Source organism: Mauremys reevesii, linkage group 4 (genome assembly GCF_016161935.1).
Source record: "Mauremys reevesii isolate NIE-2019 linkage group 4, ASM1616193v1, whole genome shotgun sequence".
Classification (NCBI taxonomy): Eukaryota; Metazoa; Chordata; order Testudines; family Geoemydidae; genus Mauremys; species Mauremys reevesii.
In genome coordinates this window covers 3,981,850-4,000,676 of record NC_052626.1, presented here as the reverse complement: position 1 = coordinate 4,000,676, position 18,827 = coordinate 3,981,850, and the positions used below count along the sequence as shown (strand labels likewise).

The following is an 18,827-nucleotide window of genomic DNA, read 5'->3' as shown; positions in this document are numbered from 1 at the left end:
GTCATGGTTCTACTAATTTTTTTTAAAATCCTTGTTAAAATGATTATTCATATTCCTGCGGCATCTAGCAGGGCTTCTACTTTACACTCACACAGACTGATGCAAAGACCCCTAAACTCCATGGAAGGTCCTGAGGACCCGCTAGGGTGACCAGATGTCCCGATTTTATAGGGACAGTCCTGATTTGTGGGTCTTTTCCCCACATAGGCACCTATTAAACCCCACCTCCTGTCCCGATTCTTGACATTTGCTTTCTGGTCAGCCTAGGATCCGCCCTCTGAAAACACTGGTCTACAATTTTTGAGAAGTCGTCTGCTTCAGAGATAAAATGTGCTATTTATTATGTATTTTGATGTGCTGAATTCAAATATGACAATTAAAACAACTGATTGGCTACTGTTTCTAAGTTATTTAAGTTTTTACATTTATGTCTATGTTTATTGTGTAGATAGTAGAGTTTTAATCATAAATTGTAAACCTAGGTCTTTTCATGTGTTTATAGTTGCTTTACATGATAATATTTGACCTGTCCTGTTTATGTAACACTTTAAAAATCAGCAAAAGGGTTATATAAATAAAATTTATTATGAAACAAAAAACTATTATGTACATTTATTATGAAACAAAAAACTATTATGTACATAGTTTAGTCCTATTCAGTGTCTACTCAGCGCTTCTTGGCTTGTCTCTTGTATTCATTAAATGGAGCATCTCTTGTCACTGTCCAGCAATAGTCTGCAAGCATTGATGGGCTCCATTTGCCCTGATAGCGTTTCTCCATTGTTGCAATGTAAAATCTAGATGAGAGTGCAAAAAATGTATCTTTAGTGACATGTTGCAACCAAGGCTTTGGTATGCCTTGAGGAGGTTTTCCACCAACAACCTGTAGTTGTCTGCCTTGTTGTTTCCGAGAAAATTTATTGCCACTAACTGGAAGGCTTTGGTCAAATGCATCATCTCGAAGAAGTTCACGAATCTGAGGACCAACAAAGACACCTTCCTTTATCTTAGCTTCACTTAACCTTGGAAATTTTCCACAGAGGTACTTGAAAGCTGCTTGTGTTTTGTCAATGGCCTTGACAAAGTTCTTCATCAGACCCAGCTTGATGTGTAAATCTTCCTTGATTCAACAAGTGGTGGATGCTGAACACTTTTCCTCCCAGGCTCCAATGACTGTCGGAGTGGCCAATCTTTCTTGATGTAGTGGGAATCTCAGAAAACAGCAGTACTTTGTGTATCCAGTCTGCAGACCAAGCAAGAGAGCAACAACCTTCAAATCGCCACAAAGCTGCCACTGATGTTGGTCATAGTTTATGCACCTCAAAAGTTGTTTCATGTCATAGGTTTCCTTCATATGGACTGCATGACCAACTGGAATTGATGGCAAAACATTGCCATTATGCAGTAAAACAGCTTTAAGACTCGTCTTCGATGAATCAATGAACAGTCTCCACTCATCTGGATCGTGAACGATGGTGAGGGGTGCCATCACACCATCGATGTTGTTGCAGGCTACAAGATCACCTTCCATGAAGAAGAATGGGACAAGATCCACATGGAAACCCTAACATCACCTGCCAGGAGATTCTACTGCTGTAGTCTGGAGCCCAACAGCTCTGCCTTACTCTTCTGACAAGGTCATTCCGTTCACCTTGTGTTCTGAGGTGTGGTTCAGAGGAGGAGGATGGGAGAAAATGTGGGCCCTGTGACATTGATGGTTCACGACCAGAAGTTTCATCCTCTTCCTCTTCCTCGTCTGACTCAAGTGAGAATGATTCTGGTGCATCAGAAACTGGCAGTCCTTCTCCATAGCTGATGGAATGTTTGGATAATGCACAGTCCACTTTTTCTTCTTTGACACACCTTTCCCAACTGGAGGCACCATGCAGAAGTAACAATTGCTGATATGATCTGTTGGCTCTCTCCAAATCATTGGCACTGCAAAAGGCATAGATTTCCTTTTCCTGTTCAACCACTGGCGAAGATTTGTTGCACAAGTGTTGCAGCATATGTGTGGGGCCCACCTCTTGTCCTGATCTCCAATTTTGCAGCCAAAATAAAGGTGATAGGCTTTCTTAACCATAATGGTTATATGTGATGCAAAAGTCACTTCACCACAAACATAGCAGAAGTTATCTGCACTGTTCACACAAGATCTCTGCTCACTTTGGCTAAATAGAAATGTGTCCCTTTGCAGAATCAAACACTGACAAATAAGAGAGCATGACACTGTATGATTTCTAGAGCTGCTATAGGGCAATTTGTTCAGTAGAGTGATGTATGATTGCATCATCCATGATTTCTAGGAATAACATGATGCAATTCATATAATGTATGACGCAATACCAGCTTCAGATTGCATCATTCATTGTTTTGCCTAAAAAGCAAGTACTGTCCAAACCCAGTCATAGATTTATTCACAGATCCAGTCAAAGATGTATTTTAGTCATTTCTGGTTTAAATTGAGATCCCTTCCTTTATAACTCACTTATCCTCAAACTAGAGCCAATCAACAATTTTAAGCATCATTTTCATTCTCAGTGACCCAGAAATAGTAAAGTTTGACTACATTTATTTCAGAAGCATTTTGGCTGTAGAGCAGTGAAATCAGGTCCCTTTAATGTGTATCAAATTGAGCTCCCAAACGGAGATGCCCAAAGCACTAGCTTGTGTACATCAGGCGCATTTAGCAAGAAGTGTTCCATCCCATTCGTTACAGGTGATGCAATTCGACATCGACTACGCCACTAGACACGGCAATAGCCTCATGCAGTAAGGGCAGGTGTTGACAAAAGCTTGTTTCAGGGCGGGAAGATTGGGTCAGGAGCTGCTGGAAGGATTTCAAATAATGTGGTTTGACATGCTCACCTACAGGGTGATGCTCACACTTTCTGCCTTTCAGGTCTTGAAATATGAGGTGCCATTAGAAAGTGATGAAAGAAATCATCCCCCAAGGGGGTGCTGGGCTCTACTGCAGTACGTACCATGCATGTTTTCCCAGTTTGAGAAATGCCTTGGGCTGACATCAGTGGGATGCTGGACAGGCAGGGCTGGGCTGCCCAGGCACAGTTGATAGTGCAACTTTCCCCTCGCTCACGGGGTGGGACAGCCCTGTAGCCGCTTAGAGGGAATTCTTCTGCAAATGTTCCCTTCGCATTTTTCATCTTGTTCATCTGCCCCTCCCCCCTGGTTCTCATCATGCCCCTCTTCTGCATCATCGCATCCGTCCTCCCGCTCCTTCCATCTCCTTCCCCATCCTTATTATCCTCACCCCTCTACGGGTCCCACCAGCTCTGCCTGCTCCTCTTCTCCACTCCATCCTGATCTCTCCTGATCTCCTCCCACCAGCACAAATCCAGATCCCACATCTACACCCTCTTTTCCCTCCTCCTCCTCTCCTCCACCCTAGTGACAACCAGCCGTGACTCTCCCTCCATCCACACCCATCCCTGCCACTACCTGCGCTTCTCTCACGCCACCATCCCTAACATGCCCTAAAAGATCTCAGCCATCCACAGCCTCTTCATGTCTTGCTGCCTCCAGCTCCTGGCTCTCGCAGAGACCTGGATCCCTTTGTCTGCCTCTGCAGCCACCTTCTCTTACAGCGGTTTCTTCTCCCCGACTCCTCACCCTGGATCAGACCATGATGGGGCACTGGGCTGCCCCTCTCCCCTTCCTGCTGCTTCCAACCACTCCCTCCTCCTCCTTCCCAGCCTTTCCCCCACTCTGCCCTCTATACTGCTGTCACCTACTGTCCACCTGGCTCCTTCCCATCAGCCTTCCTCGCTGACCCCAGCTCCTGACTCCCTGTCCTCACAGTCTCCCACACTCATCCTTGGGGACTTCCACGCTGATGAGCCATCCAACCCCTAATCTGCACGTTTCTTTGCCCCTCCCCCTTCTTCCTTTCACCTGCAGTCCTGGTTCAACTCCCCCACTCTCCAGAAGGGACGTTCTCTTGACTTGGTCTGCACGAAGCCCCCATCTCTGACCACCGCCCAGTCTCTTTCAGCATCGCCCATCAGCCCCATCTGCCATGCCCAGTCACTTGGCCTTTCTGTGATTGCCAGTCCATCAGCACAGATGACTTATTGTCTGCTGGCAGGTCCACATGGTAAAAACAGAGCTCCTGATCTCCCCACCACCACCAAGCATTCCCTGCTACCTCCTTTCTCGATCACAGTGCACATCACCCCATCCTGCCTGTCACTGGGCAAAGATCATTCTCCCACCTACTGGCTTTGACCATGTCACCCCTCGTTGCATCCCTCCACTGGCTCCCCCTTCTCAATCACATCAGCCATACACTACTTGTCCACTTTCCAGGCCCTTCATGGCCTGTCCCCAACTACCTATCATTTCGCATCTACTATCAAGATGTCTCCTGCCTCCAGCTGGCCCATACCAGCCTCCACAGCCCACTTGCTAAATTTTCAAACAAGCTCTGTCATGGTTTCTCCCATGCTGCCCCTCATGCTTGGGAAAAGCTCCCTATAAACATCCGCAAAACTACCTCATTATCCTTCACGTCCCTTTGCTGTCATTCCTATAAAAATCTTGACCGTGGTTAGGCCACTGGTGTGCTGGGACCACAGCTTGTTATGCTATCATATTGTCTCATTGGTTCCCTCTGGCTAGATCCATCTGTTGTCTCTCATTGTATACTTAGATTATCAGCTCTTTGGGGCAGGGACCGTCTTTTTGATCTGGGTGCGTACAGCTTCTAGCACAATGGAGGCCTGGACCATGACTCGGGCTCCTAGATGCCACAGAAATACAAATAAATGATAATAATTCCTACCAGTGCTATTTGGAGCAGGAAAGTTCTAAGGTACTTGGCAGTGACTCAACATTCATCTTGTCTTACATTTCAGGCCAAGCACTTCCCACTGAACATCATTCTGCTTTGCACTGCACAGCCACTATCAATCTGCACAATACTTCGGCAAATTCCACTGAGATTTTCCAAGCTGATCGGCGGAATTCGGCAGCACACAATCTTACAAACCAAGCTTCAACAAGGCTCCTAGAGGCCTGATTCTCAGCTAGTGCAAATTTGTGTAGCACCATTGACTTATAAAGTGTCTAGTTCACAGGAGTTATTTCCTGCGCATTTCACAAGGCAGGAAAGTTATTGTAAACATAACTACTGTGGAAAATGAGCAGGTAATCTCAGAGCAAGCCTAAACTACAAAATTAGCTCAACCCAAGCTACATCAACATATATCCACCACAGTAATTAAATAGCTTGTGCATGTAAGCTGCCTTCCATCAACCTAACTCCGTAGTGTACACCAGGCCTTAGTCTTCTTTACAAAAAAGAAAAAGAGAGGGAAACACACAGTAGGTCCGTCAATGTCTATTAGCCAGGATGGGTAGGGATGCTGTCCCTAGCCTTTGTTTGCCAGAAGCTGAGAATGGGCGACAGGGGATGGATCACTTGATGATCATTCCTGTTCATTCCCTCTGGGGCATCTGGCACTGGCCACTGTTGGAAGACAGGATACTGGGCAAGATGGACCTTTGGTCTGACCCAGTGTGGCCATTCTTATGTTTCCTCTGGCTAGAAATAGAGCATTCTGAAACCAGGCTGTGATGCTTTAGATTCTGAAAAAAAATTATCTAGCGGATGATGAAAAGGGCTTTGTGTAACCTGCTGAACTTTAAAGATATGATGAAAACCCCGAGAAAACATGGTATTTGCACCTTCATCTCATTAGAGATTCACCATCTCTACCTAACCAATAGGCACTGGGGGCAGAACAGCACCTGCACAAAAGACGGCTGGCTGCACAAGGAAACAGGGTGAGCAGGGGAGCGGTACCAAGTGCGAGCAGGAGATGGGGAGGGAGAGAGAGAGAGAGAAGGATTTTGGCTGCTACAGCAGGGGCTACCTAAGCAGCAGACCTGGCTAAGGTGCTGTCTCCAGGAGAGGGTTTGCCACTGAGGATCCCAAGTGGAGGGAATCACCTGACTCTGGCCCATCAGATCAGTTGATTACACCAGATCAGCTGCTTACCATCAAAGCCCCTCTCCCCGCCCATTTCCTCAGCATTTTCTATTTCCCCATTCAGCTTGCTGGCTTCTGAGGATCCCTTAATAGGTCCCTAACTCTCCCCACATATTGCCTGGGGAGCCTGGGTGGCTAAATCGGGCTGACCGGGATGCCTAGGGGCTAGGCATTGCAACACAGAGCAAAGCCACATCTAAGTACCTATGAGGATCTGGACCCTAGTGGCTACAAGGAAACACTAATAGCTTCGTGTTATGATGAGTCAATAATGGTGCCATTAAACACAAGCCACATTTATAACTGGAAGCTCTTTCTTCTGGTTGATTATTTCATATTATTTGTGCTCAGTGATTCTAATCTAGTATTCATAAATGCTTGGCTAAACACCAATGGGCAGTTATGGCACTACTGCTGGTTCCGTTGTTTGCTTAGGAAACCCCTAATATCAGACAGTTATCCTCCTATACACAACCAGCAAACAAGACAACTCTCGTAAGCTAAAGAGAAAAGAACGATCTCCAGAGATGAATGTAGGGTAGTTTGCTTAGTTTCTCTTTGGGTGCTAGAATCTCAGTTGTCCCATAGGATTGTGTCTGTCATTTCCTTTAAAATTCAGAAGGAAACTGTCTGGTTTGTTTATGTGTTGTCAGACATGACAATCAAACCGATGCAGATTGCAACAGATAAACAGAATGAAAATGCATGGGAACCTCAACTATTATCAAGCTGTAACATTGATGTGCAAGCTAGAAATGTCTCCACGTGTACCCCAGCCTCCCTCCTAACCAGAAATTATAGTAGCTGCAACAGATTCACATCATTCCAAAGGGCTATTTGTAATTCCTGGAATAGCTATGGATGCCCGGGTTTATTGTGACAGTTGCAATCTTGCTGAGAAAACAAGTTAAATGGTATTTTCCAGACCTCTTCTTCACCACATCAGATTCCAAAACATCTGCTGCTAATGTCTCTCTCTCTCTCTCTCTCTCTCACACACACACACACACACACACACACACACACACACAGAGCTGTTAGATCCCTTTAACAACACAGACCCTCAATAAACTCCAGGGTGAGATTTTCAAAAGAGCCTAAAGGAGTCAGGCCCCCAAATTCCACTGGCTTTCGACTGTAATTGGGCTCCCAACTCTCCTGTCCAAGCGTTGTAATTAGGATGCCAGCCAAAGAAAAAGAAAAACCCTCCACTGCTGATGCCTCTTTCTATGACTAGCCGCTGCCATTCACTCACTCAAGCCAGTCATACATTGTATTGGATCGGTGCTTGAATGGAAGACACCCCACTTTCCAGTCCATTCAGGGGATTACAATCTCGCTGCAGTACCTAAACCCCAATGGTTCACCTGAAGACAGGATTCTCATATCCTCCAGCATTGGTGCTACTGCCGTGTGCTGTTAAATGGCTGCAGGATTCCACTCCTAGGGTGCAGTGGTGGATTAACGCTGGGGCCGATGGGGCTCGTGCCCATGTGCCCAGGGCCGGCTCCAGACCCCAGCGCGCCAAGTGCATTTTGCCGGCAGGGCGGCAGGCGGCTCCGGCGGACCTTCTGCAGTCATGCCTGTGGGAGGTCCACCGGAGCCGCGGGACAGGTGGACCTGCCGCAGGCAAGACTGCGGAGGGTCCGCTCGTCCCGCGGCTCCGGTGGACCTCCCGCAGACGTGCCTGCGGAGGGTCCGCTGCTGCCGCGGCTCCGGTGGACCTCCCTCAGGCATGACTGCCTGCCGCCCTGCCGGCAAGGTGCTGTAGCATTGTCACTATCCATCACCTCCAGCAGAGCTGTTTTTGTGGCTAGTGCTCATGGGAATGGTGACCCAAGGCTGGACAAACAGCTGAGAGAACCAGTTTAAAGCTGGTCCGTATAAAGCAGGGCTGCACCTTCTGAATGAGACCTGTCCATTCCATTTCATTGACTGGGTTCAAAGCAGATTGCTGAACTGCTCACTCAGACCTTATGAGATGGGTTTTTTTGGGGATACCATGTGGAAGAATTGGCCATTGAAATACCCTGTGTTCCCAGTGACCCTCTCCCCGAAGGGGCTAGATAGGGAAAGCTGTTCAGCCCACTCCATCTCAAACAGCACAATCTCCAATGCTGGGCAGGCAGCTCACATTTCCCTGTTCTCTCTATTGTTCAGGAACAAGACCATGAAACCAGAGGGCTGTAGACAGCAAGTGCCAGGACTGCTGTAAAAGGAGCGCAGCAGAGGGGAAAGCTAAACATGTGTAGCCGGGCTGTGTGAGTGTCAGTGCAGCTGTACCATTTACTCTGATGGAAAAAATCCTGTAAAACGTAATAGGAATTAAACTAATAGGAATTAAACTAAAATGTAACACACAATGATGAACGTGCTATGGAAATCACAACCAACCTATTGGATTCTGCAGCTCGGTTATCATAGAATCATAGAAGATTAGAGTTGGACGAGACCTCAGGAGGTCATCTAGTCTAATCCCCTGCTCAAAGCAGGACCAACACCAACTAAATCATCCCAGCCAGGGCTTTGTCAAGCCGGGCTTTAAAAACCTCTAAGGATGAAGATTCCATCACCTCCATCCTAGTGAAATAGTGTTTCCTAATACCCAACCTAGACCTCCCCCTCTGCAACTTGAGACCATTGCTCCTTGTTCTGTCATCTGCCACCACTGAGAACAGCCGAGCTCCATCCTCTTTGGAACCCCCCCTTCAGGTAGTTGAAGGCTGCTATCAAATCCCCCCTCACTCTTCTCTTCTGCAGACTAAATAACCCCAGTTCCCTCAGCCTCTCCTCATAAGTCATGTGCTCCAGCCCCCAAATCATTTTCGTTGCCCTCCACTGGACTCTCTCCAATTTGTCCACATCCTTTCTGTAGTGGGGGGCCCAAAATTGGACACAATACTCCAGATGTGGCCTCTCCAGTGCCGAATAGAGGGGAATAATCACTTCCCTCGATCTGCTGGCAATGCTCCTACTAATGCAGCCCAATATGCCGTTAGCCTTCTTGGCAACAAGGGCACAGGGCTGACTCATATCCAGCTTCTCGTTCTCTGTAATCCCCAGGTCCTTTTCTGCAGAAAAAGGGTTACAATTCTCTATACTAGAATTCTAAAAGTAAATAATTATTTCTACAGAAAGACTATTGTTCCCTATTAGACCATATAGAGCTTTTCTAGATGAGGTAACTGTATTTTTTATTACAGAAACTGAACATCAATGTAAGGCTGGACCGGCATAGGTGCTCTCCCATTATGCTGTAGAATGTGACTGATCACAAACTCTGGCGGTGCTTCATGGAAGTGGCATGAGATACCTGTGCTCCAGAAACTGCACTGCTTCTGATTCTTTTCAGGATGCAATTCACTGTTTCAATTCTCATCTATGAAGCCTTTTAGGATTTGGGCCCTGCGTATCTCAGAGACCCCAGGTCTCCCAGGGCTATATCCCAGCAGCTGGAGTTAAGAACCTTTACATGCGCTTGTGGGTCGGATCAGGAGTCTTGAGCTACAGCAAATCCACGGTGGAAATTGCCCTGCTGTAACATTTACGTGTTCCTCCCCCTGCCTTTAGAGTTATTTTTGACTACCAAGGTAGATTACAAAGCCTGACAATGGAAACAGGCTTTTTGCAAGGAACAGGTTTCATGAGTTGACAAGGGAGGGGCTTACATATGGTTGATTTGGGATGCCTAGGTGACATTGGGTCAGTTTCCATTTGTGACAAACAGGCTGTGTGGGCACCAAGAGCTGTTGGATAGGCCCATTTTTCTAAATAGAAACCAACCTTGTTCCATGATAGATTCAAGGACTTCTCCAGCCGCAGCAGATTTACACCGCTGCCTCCCAGGTGACGACTGCAACAAACAGATTCAAGTTCCAAGTGGCAACTCCACTGTGGGTAATGCTGAAATCCACAGCCACGCACCCCTCTGAATGTCCTATCAACCTCCATGGCTCAGCAGCAGCAGAACCCTGGTCGAAACACCCCTGCACACACCACCGCACCATCCTGCTGTCACTTTCGGAAGTGTCGGAGGACAGGAACTCTTTTCTTTTAGCACCCGATGGCAACAGCGACAGTTCAAGAGAAGCCTGCCTTTTCCAGCACATGCTGACCCAGCCTGAGCACTGTTCTCAGGGGACGTAACAAAGACAATATGAAAATTAGAACTAGACTTTCCAGTTGGTGAACATACAATAATCAAATTATTCCAAGTGATCCTATTACATCTTCCAGTCTGCACGGGGAGCGGCCCATCACAGGACAGCCACATTAACACTCCCTGGGGTCTCTGGTCTCAATGGATTGCCATTCCATGTGGATTCTTGTTAGCTGCCAATGTGGTTTTTCTAAAACAAAATTCCCAGCACAGGGAAATATTGTGAGTCCCGGTGTTTGGAGCAATTTACAGCCAGTTACATGAACATTTTACACTGGTTTAATATGGATTTATGTTTTTCAGACAAAGTCTGAAAAGAAGTGTGGGGGGGGTGCTCACAGTTTCACTTTTGGCTCCCCTCTTTGGCACAGTGATTGTGTCAGTGGCAAAATATTGTTAGAGGTTGGGTTAAACCTCAGTGAAGCTGGAGTGTTTAACAGCCACTCGTCATGCGGGATACGTGAAAACAGCTACTGAGCTCCTTTATGGACTAGATAGCTGGAAGTGCAACTGCAGCGTTTGCCTTTGGCCCGAAGGACAGGAGAGAAGCAATGGGGAGGAGACGTGGATTTTTGTTTGAATACTCCGTGAATCTGCACATGTGCAGGGCAGGGCAAGAGCTAGCAAGGTCCAGAAGCATCCGGCATGGGGGTGGCAGTGACTGGACACAGTCAGCAGCAGTTTCTGAAGCTGCACAGGGCAGTGGTGGGCAATCTAGCAGGTCACCCTCTGACAGCTGAGCCAATCAGAGCACCAGCGGGGAGGGTATAAGTAGAAGAATTAAAGACAGCCCTGCGGGCTCAGATTATGACTCACAGAGGCCCAAGAGATGTCTCTGCTTTGAGGGCTGGGCCCCAATCCCTGTGCCACTTTGAATACTGGTCAGTGCAATTCCAGCTTTACTTACATGGGAATGTTCAGTCCACTTTGGTGTGCTCTAAGGACCGAGCGGGAGAGCGGGGAGGGAGCATCTGCTACTCCTAGAGACTTCAGAGCCTGTGGCGCTTACACAGTGCTATCAGCTCACTGCTCCCAACTGAGTTTCTGTTTGTGTTAAAGAAAAAACAGGCGCAGAACTGAGTGAGGTAGGGACTTGTAAACTCGAGCCTGATTTAGGAGAAGAAGTTAGTGCCCTAGGGTGAAAGCCTGGTCTTATAAAGATGCAGGGAAAGGATATGTTATATACTGGCCTGTGCCGTTTTGGGTAGAGGCTACTGGTTTCTGTTTCACCAGCAACTGAGGACCAGTCAGTTGGGATGCTGCTAGCTCTGGAGACCCCAGAGTGGCTGTTTGCTGCCAGGGTTCTGAAGTGTTTGAAACGACCGAGATGTTGCCACTTTCCTCAAGCTCTGAAGAGTCCAGGTGACACATACTCCCTAATATGATCACACTAAAGGCTGAGAAATTATCTCTGAGGGGAGACTGGAGGCAAATGTCTCTAGATGTGTGTGCTAAAGCACAGAGTGTAAATGCCATGTTGAAACAGAGATTTAAATATCTATAACTACATAATAACTTTAGCATAAGTTGTTCATAGTGTTCAAAATATTGATGTAGGCCTGGGCATCAGGTCTTGACATAAGTAACTTTCCTCATTTTTTAGTGGACATGCCTGGGAAGGTAAATGGAGTAGTAGAAGCAGGCCATCTATACTAGGTGAGATACTAGATTTGTACTATTTACAAAGGACAAGACAAGATGAGGCTGAAGTAAAGAGTAGGGCATGCAATTCACTGTGTGTTCCCGGAGCATGCTTCCTGCAGAGTAACCCAGCCAATTCGGAAGCATGTAATGCAATGTATAGTTCAGAATGCAGGTGTTACTAGTGTTAGTACAAACGTCTATAAGGGGAAGTTTTGCTGTGTAACTTTGGATGTGTGGCACTCCCTAGGCCCACCCCCTATGCTTGACTTTGATCAACTCAGCACTGCTTTGCTGTGTGACTGTCACGGATCCTCAGGATTGGTACTGTGGCCCCAGGGGGAACCCCTTAACTGGGCCAGACCTCTTCGGGGTCTCGCTCTTCCTCCAGTGCAAGCCACGCGGCTTCACCGCCTCCTTAGACTGGATCTCTGGGCCTGCAGCGCTCCTGCTTCCCGCGGTGAGCTCCATTCAGTGAGTCCAACTGCAAAAGAGCCCGGTGGAGACTTGTCCACTCTTCAGGCATTAATGCACCTTGCCCAGCATTCGCAGTGACATTCAAACAGCGCTGTCAAAACAGTTGGGTTTATTCATTAACTGGAGCACAGCATAGGATAGGCTAGAGAAATGAAGGTTAAAGCCTAGTCCATTCTGGTCAGCCAAGCTGTAGTGAACCCCTTGGTTCAAGCTCTGTCTGTCTCTCCATCTGACCTTTGTTACCTCAAGGGGAATAAGACAACACTTCAAAGGAAAACTTTAGAAATGGTAGGGGAGAAATAGGAAAGGAAAGCCCCTTTTCTCAGAAGATGCAAACTCGACTCCATCCTGTATCTATCACCAGTGGATTTAGCCTCCCTCCTTGTGTGGTGTAAATAAAATAAAGAAGAGATAAGGAGATTTGGCACAAACAAAGGTAAGTGTATTCAGGGTAAAGGTACAGAAAACTGGGAGGTATAGGGGAAAATGCAAACTTAATTAATACAATGGAACAGTGACTGGCTTTGGGAGCTTAAAGCTCAGGCCTATAAACCCTTCCTTGGAAACTGGAAAACAATAAATGATGCCCCAATACAGAAACCTTTTCCTACTGTTCAGGTGCAGTGTGCCGGCGCGATGCCCAGGACCTTCCAGTCTCTGGCTGATTTAGAGCCTTTGAGGAGGAGCACTGGGGAGTCCAGACGACGGGTGGGTTTCGTCACTGGCAAGGAGGCCCTGTGGGATGGTGGACACCAGGAATGCAGGATGGCAGGAATGGTGGTGTCAGGCCGCCTGTTCCTCAGTCTCACGGCGGGACCGATGGTATTCTTCACTCTCCAGCTCGGGAGCACTGTGAAGACCCAACCGTGTACGGGCTGTCGCTGGGGCGGACAGCCCTGCGCAGGCGCTGAACACGTCCTTATATCACTTTTGTGGCGGGAAATGTTCTGAGGAGATGGAATGCTGAGGGCTGGTTTTGGCGGGAAAAACTGATTTTGACTGGCTTGAGCCTGTGTCTTAATGGTAAACAAGTCCACTCTCAGAGATGGAGTCCAAGGGTCAATAGCTCATATACTCCATATTGGATCTTATTTTAAAGCCAGTGATTTACTTAATATTACTTCATAAACACCTTATTAAACAACTAATTGAACAAATTAAACAATTTATACTTCTTACACCTAACACCGCCTTCATCAGACTCCAGCCCTGACTCCTTCCAGCAGCCAACTCTTATCCCCCACTTCACCCTTCTCCAGTCCTTTGATCTCCAGCTGGGGAAATGGTGCTCAGCTTCTTGCAGAGAGGTGGAGCAATCCATGGTCATTGGTTGCTCGGTATCAATGTCCTGTTGATTGGATTAATCATTGTCCTCATGGATTCTCCACTGATATGGGGAATAAGGCCCAGACAGCTAGACGACAGCCACACGTATATGTCTCAGCCTGCTCTGGGAGCAAACAGTCCCCTGGGTTCCATTGCAGCATATGGGGGAAACTGAGACACAAACAGGACTCATAAAAACATGACAAAATATTCCCACTTTGTTACAGTGCCAAATAAAGAAACCTGAGTGACAAGACTGGACTCAAACTGAGTTCTTGGGAAACCAAGTGGAAGACGTCTCGGGAGAACTCCGACAACTAGTCACATATTTTATACCATTTACAATGTTTTGTGTGCATTGTTTACTTCGGCATATCTACTTTATTATACCTTATGTCACTTGGGGGAGGTGAATAATCCACACTCCTGTGCAACGTAAACTACACCGACCTACGCGCCAGTGTGGACAGTGCTATGTTGGCGGGAGAGTTTCTCCCACTGATACAGCTACCTCCTCTCGGGGAGGCAAGAGTTATTAAGCTGACAGGAGAGCTCTCTCCAGTTGACTTAGACCATCCCCACCCCAAGCATTGGTGCAGCTGTGCCACTGTAGCTACTGTAGTGTAGTCACAGCCTAAAGCCTGGTCTACACTGGGGAGGGATCAATCTAAGTTATGCAACTTCAGCTACGTTATTCACTTAGACGTATTTAGATCGACTTACCGTGGTGCCTTCACCGCAGTGAGTCAACTGCTGCCACTCCCCCGTCAACTCCGCCTGCGCCTCTCGCGGTGGTGGAGTAGAGGAGTCAACGGGAGAGCGCTTGGGGGTCGATTTATTGCATCTAGACTAGACTCAATAAATCGACCCCGCTGGATTGATCGCTGCCCACCAATCCGGCAGCTAGTGTAGACATACCCTAAGAAACTGTATGGTACTCTTTCTGTGAAGTTGAATGAGACCTGTTAATGCCTACTTACATACTTCTACATACACTAGACCTGATGTTTAACTGTGTAATGCTTTCTGAAAAGACAGCATTCTAGCCTATGCTCTAAGCAAAGAGATACGCTGAGGTGAAGGAAGAATGGGAGTTGTACACAGAGTTGTAGATAATCTTGCCTTAGCAAGCATTCTCCTGGCCCATTACACAAGGTTGGAAGAAGAATTGAGCCATGCGGCCCAAGGGGATTCCTGTGATCTGATAAATGCAGTGGCAGGGGCCTGATTAGATTGGAGCACGGTGCCTGTGTGAAGCAGCAGAGAATGAGCAGAAAGTCAAAGACAGAGCAGAACAAACACTGGGAATGTGGCCCTGAGAAAAACTCTAGGCAGAGAGCTTTTGGGGCTGTGTGCTGACTGAAAGAGGCTTGGAACTGAGAACAGGGAAACTTCCTCCTGTTTGATTCCTGGTGCATGCAGAGAAACAGGACTTTGGATATTCTTTGTAAATAAACAAGATTGTATCAAACATAAGAACATAAGAGCAGCCATGCTGGGTCAGACCAATGGTCCATCTAGCCCAGTAGCCTGTCTCCGATGTGGCCAATACCAGAGCTTCAGGGGGAGATATCCTTCCTTATTTTGGAGATATCTTTTCCTTCCTGGCTTCTGGCAGTCAGAGGTGTAGGGTCGCCCCAAGCATCAGGTTGCATCCCTGTGGCCATCCTAGCTAATGGATCCTCCACGAACATATCCCCCATGAAGTATCTACTTCTTTTTTGAACCAAGTTATACTTTTGGCCATCACAGCATCCCAATGCAATGAATTCCACAGGATGACAGTGTGTTGTGTGAAAAAGTACTTCCTCTTGTTTGTATTAAGCCTATTAATTTCATTAGGTGACTCCTGGTTTTTGTATTGTGAGAAAGGGTAGATAACACTTCTCTATTCACATTTTCCACGCCATTCATGATCTTATAGACCTCTATCATCTCTTTTCTAAGCTGAATAGCTCTGATGTTTTTAGTTAATGTTATCTTCGCATGGAAGCCAGGTCCACACCCTTGGTCATCTTTGCTGCCCTTTTCTGAACCTTTTCTAGTTCCACTATATCTTTTTCGAGAAGGGGCGACCAGAACTGAACACAGCACAGGATTTGCTAATCTTTTTCTAACTGTTCCTAACATTCTGGTAGCCTTTTTGACCATTGCTGTGCATTGAGCTGAAGTTTTTAGAGAACTATCTACGATGACTCCAAGATCTCTTTCTTGAGATGTAACAGCTAATTTAGACCCCGTTGCTACATAGGTGTAGTTGGGATTATTTTTTTCACAATGTGCATTACTTTGCACTTGTCAATGCTGAATTTCATCTGCCATTTCATTGCCTGGTTTTGTGAGATCCCCCTGTAACTCTTCACAGTCAGCTTTGGACTTAACTAATTCCATCATGAATTTCTCCTCCTAACCAAAACAACACAGAATATCAGGGTTGGAAGAGACCTCAGGAGATCATCTAGTCCAACCCCCTGCTCAAAGCAGGACCAATGCCCAATTAAATCATCCAACAGATTTTTGCCCCATATCCCTAAATGGCCCTCTCAATGATTGAACTCACAACTCTGGATTTAGCAGGCCAATGCTCAAACCACTGAGCTTTCCCTCCCTCCATGGACGGCACTGAATATTAGTTAACTGTTTAAGTCAAAAAGGGGTAACAGTTTTCTAGGGAAAGTGTCCAAAATATACATCTGCATACCCGCATTTTACTAACAATGCACTCGAATTCCAATTGCACTGACAGGGAATAGAGATTCCATTTTACTACTCTTATGTGCAGGACATGGAGCCAATGCAAGCGTAAAGGTATCCTGCTAGCTACACATTACATAGTATTCTGCCATTAAATTGTAGGCTCCTTTGTTGGTGACAGTGGGGAATGGATGACAGAATGGCTTTACCAAAACAATTCATGCTGATGATTACGATGTCATCATGACTAATGTCAAAAAATCTGCCTCTGTTTCAGTGTTGGTTACCAGCAGTGCTGATGCACAATAAAGAAAAAGAGAGAGAGAGAGAGAGAGCACAAAGATATCTAATCTCATGCTTCAGAGCCCAAGCTGATCTGCAGGGACCCGAAATGAATTTTAATTATTCCTTACATCTGCCCTTCTCCTCCACCAACACACTCCATGCAGAGCATTTAGCTTCATGTATGTTGTAGGGGATTTGCCTTCATCTGAATGAGCCAGTTACTGGCTATAGCATGAAGCCGGCTAGCTTGTCCAGTAGTTTCATGGGATATGGCAAGTCCCATGAAACACCTCTGAATTTAACGTACAAAAATAAAATAATCAGATCTCTCTCCCACCAAGAAAAGAAGGAAGCCGGGAGGGGAAAGGAACTACTGTAACAGAGAGAAGAATTCTGAGCAGGAGGCATTTACAATAGAGGAAAATATTTTTGCTGAAAAAATGTGGCAATCAGCCATAATGCTTAAAGGCTCTTTTGTGCCTGATCATGTAGTGTGGAGAACTAGTTCTCGAAAAGTTGACCCTAGAAGGAACATGACCCTTGAAATATTGCCTAGATCATAGAAACATACGGAAACTGATCCAATGCTGATGCACTCCAAGAATAGCAGAGCTGAGAGGACGCTGGAAGTTGTGCATAGAACTCACTGGGGATTAGGATCTGTGTTCCTGATATCACCAATTCCATGGCTGCGTCTCTGCCATTCAGCAGCTTGAGAAGGGATTTTGTGTGACCATCCTAGCTAGGAGGAGGGCATGCCAAAAAACCACAAATGAGTGCAGATCAGAAGTGGTTGCAACTTCTCAAGGAGAGCATAGCTATTCTTCACATCGTTCAACACTGAGGACTTGGATATTGCTGCATCTTCTCACCTGAGACGGGACCTTCAATGTAATAAGATACAGAGGAAACAAGGTGGCAACTGAATGTGTTGAGGAGACATTGAGTTGGACTGGTGGGTTGGGGGAGGAGGGGGTATTTAATAAAGTTTTTATCCTTTACCCAGTTTATCCATAGGAAATAACGTTCCATTCCAGCTGCAATCTGCCTTCACTGACAATTGGAGCTTTTAGTTGAAGCTGTTGGCTGAGGACAGAACAGAGCCATAAATAATCCAGGTCACTTGAATCAGCGGCAGCAGCATCTCTGAAACTCCCGAGTGCCTAAAGCACTGAAAGCACCCTTGGTAAACACTGCAAAATGACAGGTTTGATCCTCATGGCCGAAGCTTGTGAACACCTTAGCAGGCGGGAGAGGAAATAGTCCAGGGGGAGAAAGACGCATGTGAAAAGGCAATAGCAATACAGTGAGAACAGAACCTCTCACTGCTGTGTAAATGCAGTGTGAGCCACAGAACAGAATCGGGACACACGGTTAAACAAGGTGACCTGGGGTTTATTCAAATATCAATTTGTTACAGAGCTGTGGGCAATGGTTCCTCATTAGCTCATTGCAAGGGCAGGGATAGCTGAGTGGTTTGCACACTGGCCTGCTAAACCTCAAGTTGTGAGTTCAATCCTTGAGAGGGCCACTTAGGGAACTGGGGTAAAAATGTGTCAGGGGATTGGTCCTGCTTTGAGCAGGGGGTTGGACTAGATGACCTCCTGAGGTCCCTTCCAACCCTAATATTCTATGATACAAACACACCTTGCAGGCCAAGGGCCTTATGCCAGAAAGGACATAGAATGAGCCCTGCAGGGTTTCAATGCGTCTTCTACAGCAGATGACAACATCACTAAGTTCAGGAGTTGCAGCAAACCCGTGCTGCAGGCCTAGCTCACCATCATGACAGACCAATTGAGCCTAGAAATCCCTCCCATTTGGACCTGAGCAGGCACATAGTGAGCTGAGACTTCTGCTTTCCCATTAAACTCTGTTCATTTGATTGCAGCCTCGTCCTGCCAGATCACCTCCATGCAATTTGCCTGTGATCCACCTAATGCAGCCAGTCTGCCACCTCGCTTGGCAAGTCTCTGGAGCAGGGACTCTGTTACTTTTCTGTACAGCATCTGGAACACTGAGTTCTGCTGCTAGCTAGGGCTTCCTAGGCACTGCTGTAATGATCATCATCATCATCCCCGTTTACAACAGTCCTTGAGGAAACACCTGAAATCTTTTGTAAAACAGGGGGAGGGATGGACTGAATATGCTGGAGCCATTAGGGAGCTCCCTCCTGTAGAGGTTCTAAACGGAGTTGGCAGAAGCTAAGCTCCACAAATCAACAGAGAGGCTCCC

The 18,827-nt window shown here is 46.7% G+C and overlaps 1 long non-coding RNA gene across 1 annotated transcript in view; it reads right to left on the bottom strand.

Annotated features, from left to right (window-relative positions):
- Positions 1-10,173: 10,173 nt before the first annotated feature.
- LOC120402957 overlaps positions 10,174-18,827 on the bottom strand; it is a 29,639-nt gene continuing 20,985 nt past the window's right edge. Inside the window, exons 4-5 of the long non-coding RNA XR_005597383.1 lie at positions 11,077-11,213; positions 10,174-10,359 (exon numbers count right to left, since the gene is read on the bottom strand). This is a non-coding gene — a long non-coding RNA (uncharacterized LOC120402957). The remainder of the gene's footprint in view (positions 10,360-11,076; positions 11,214-18,827) is intronic.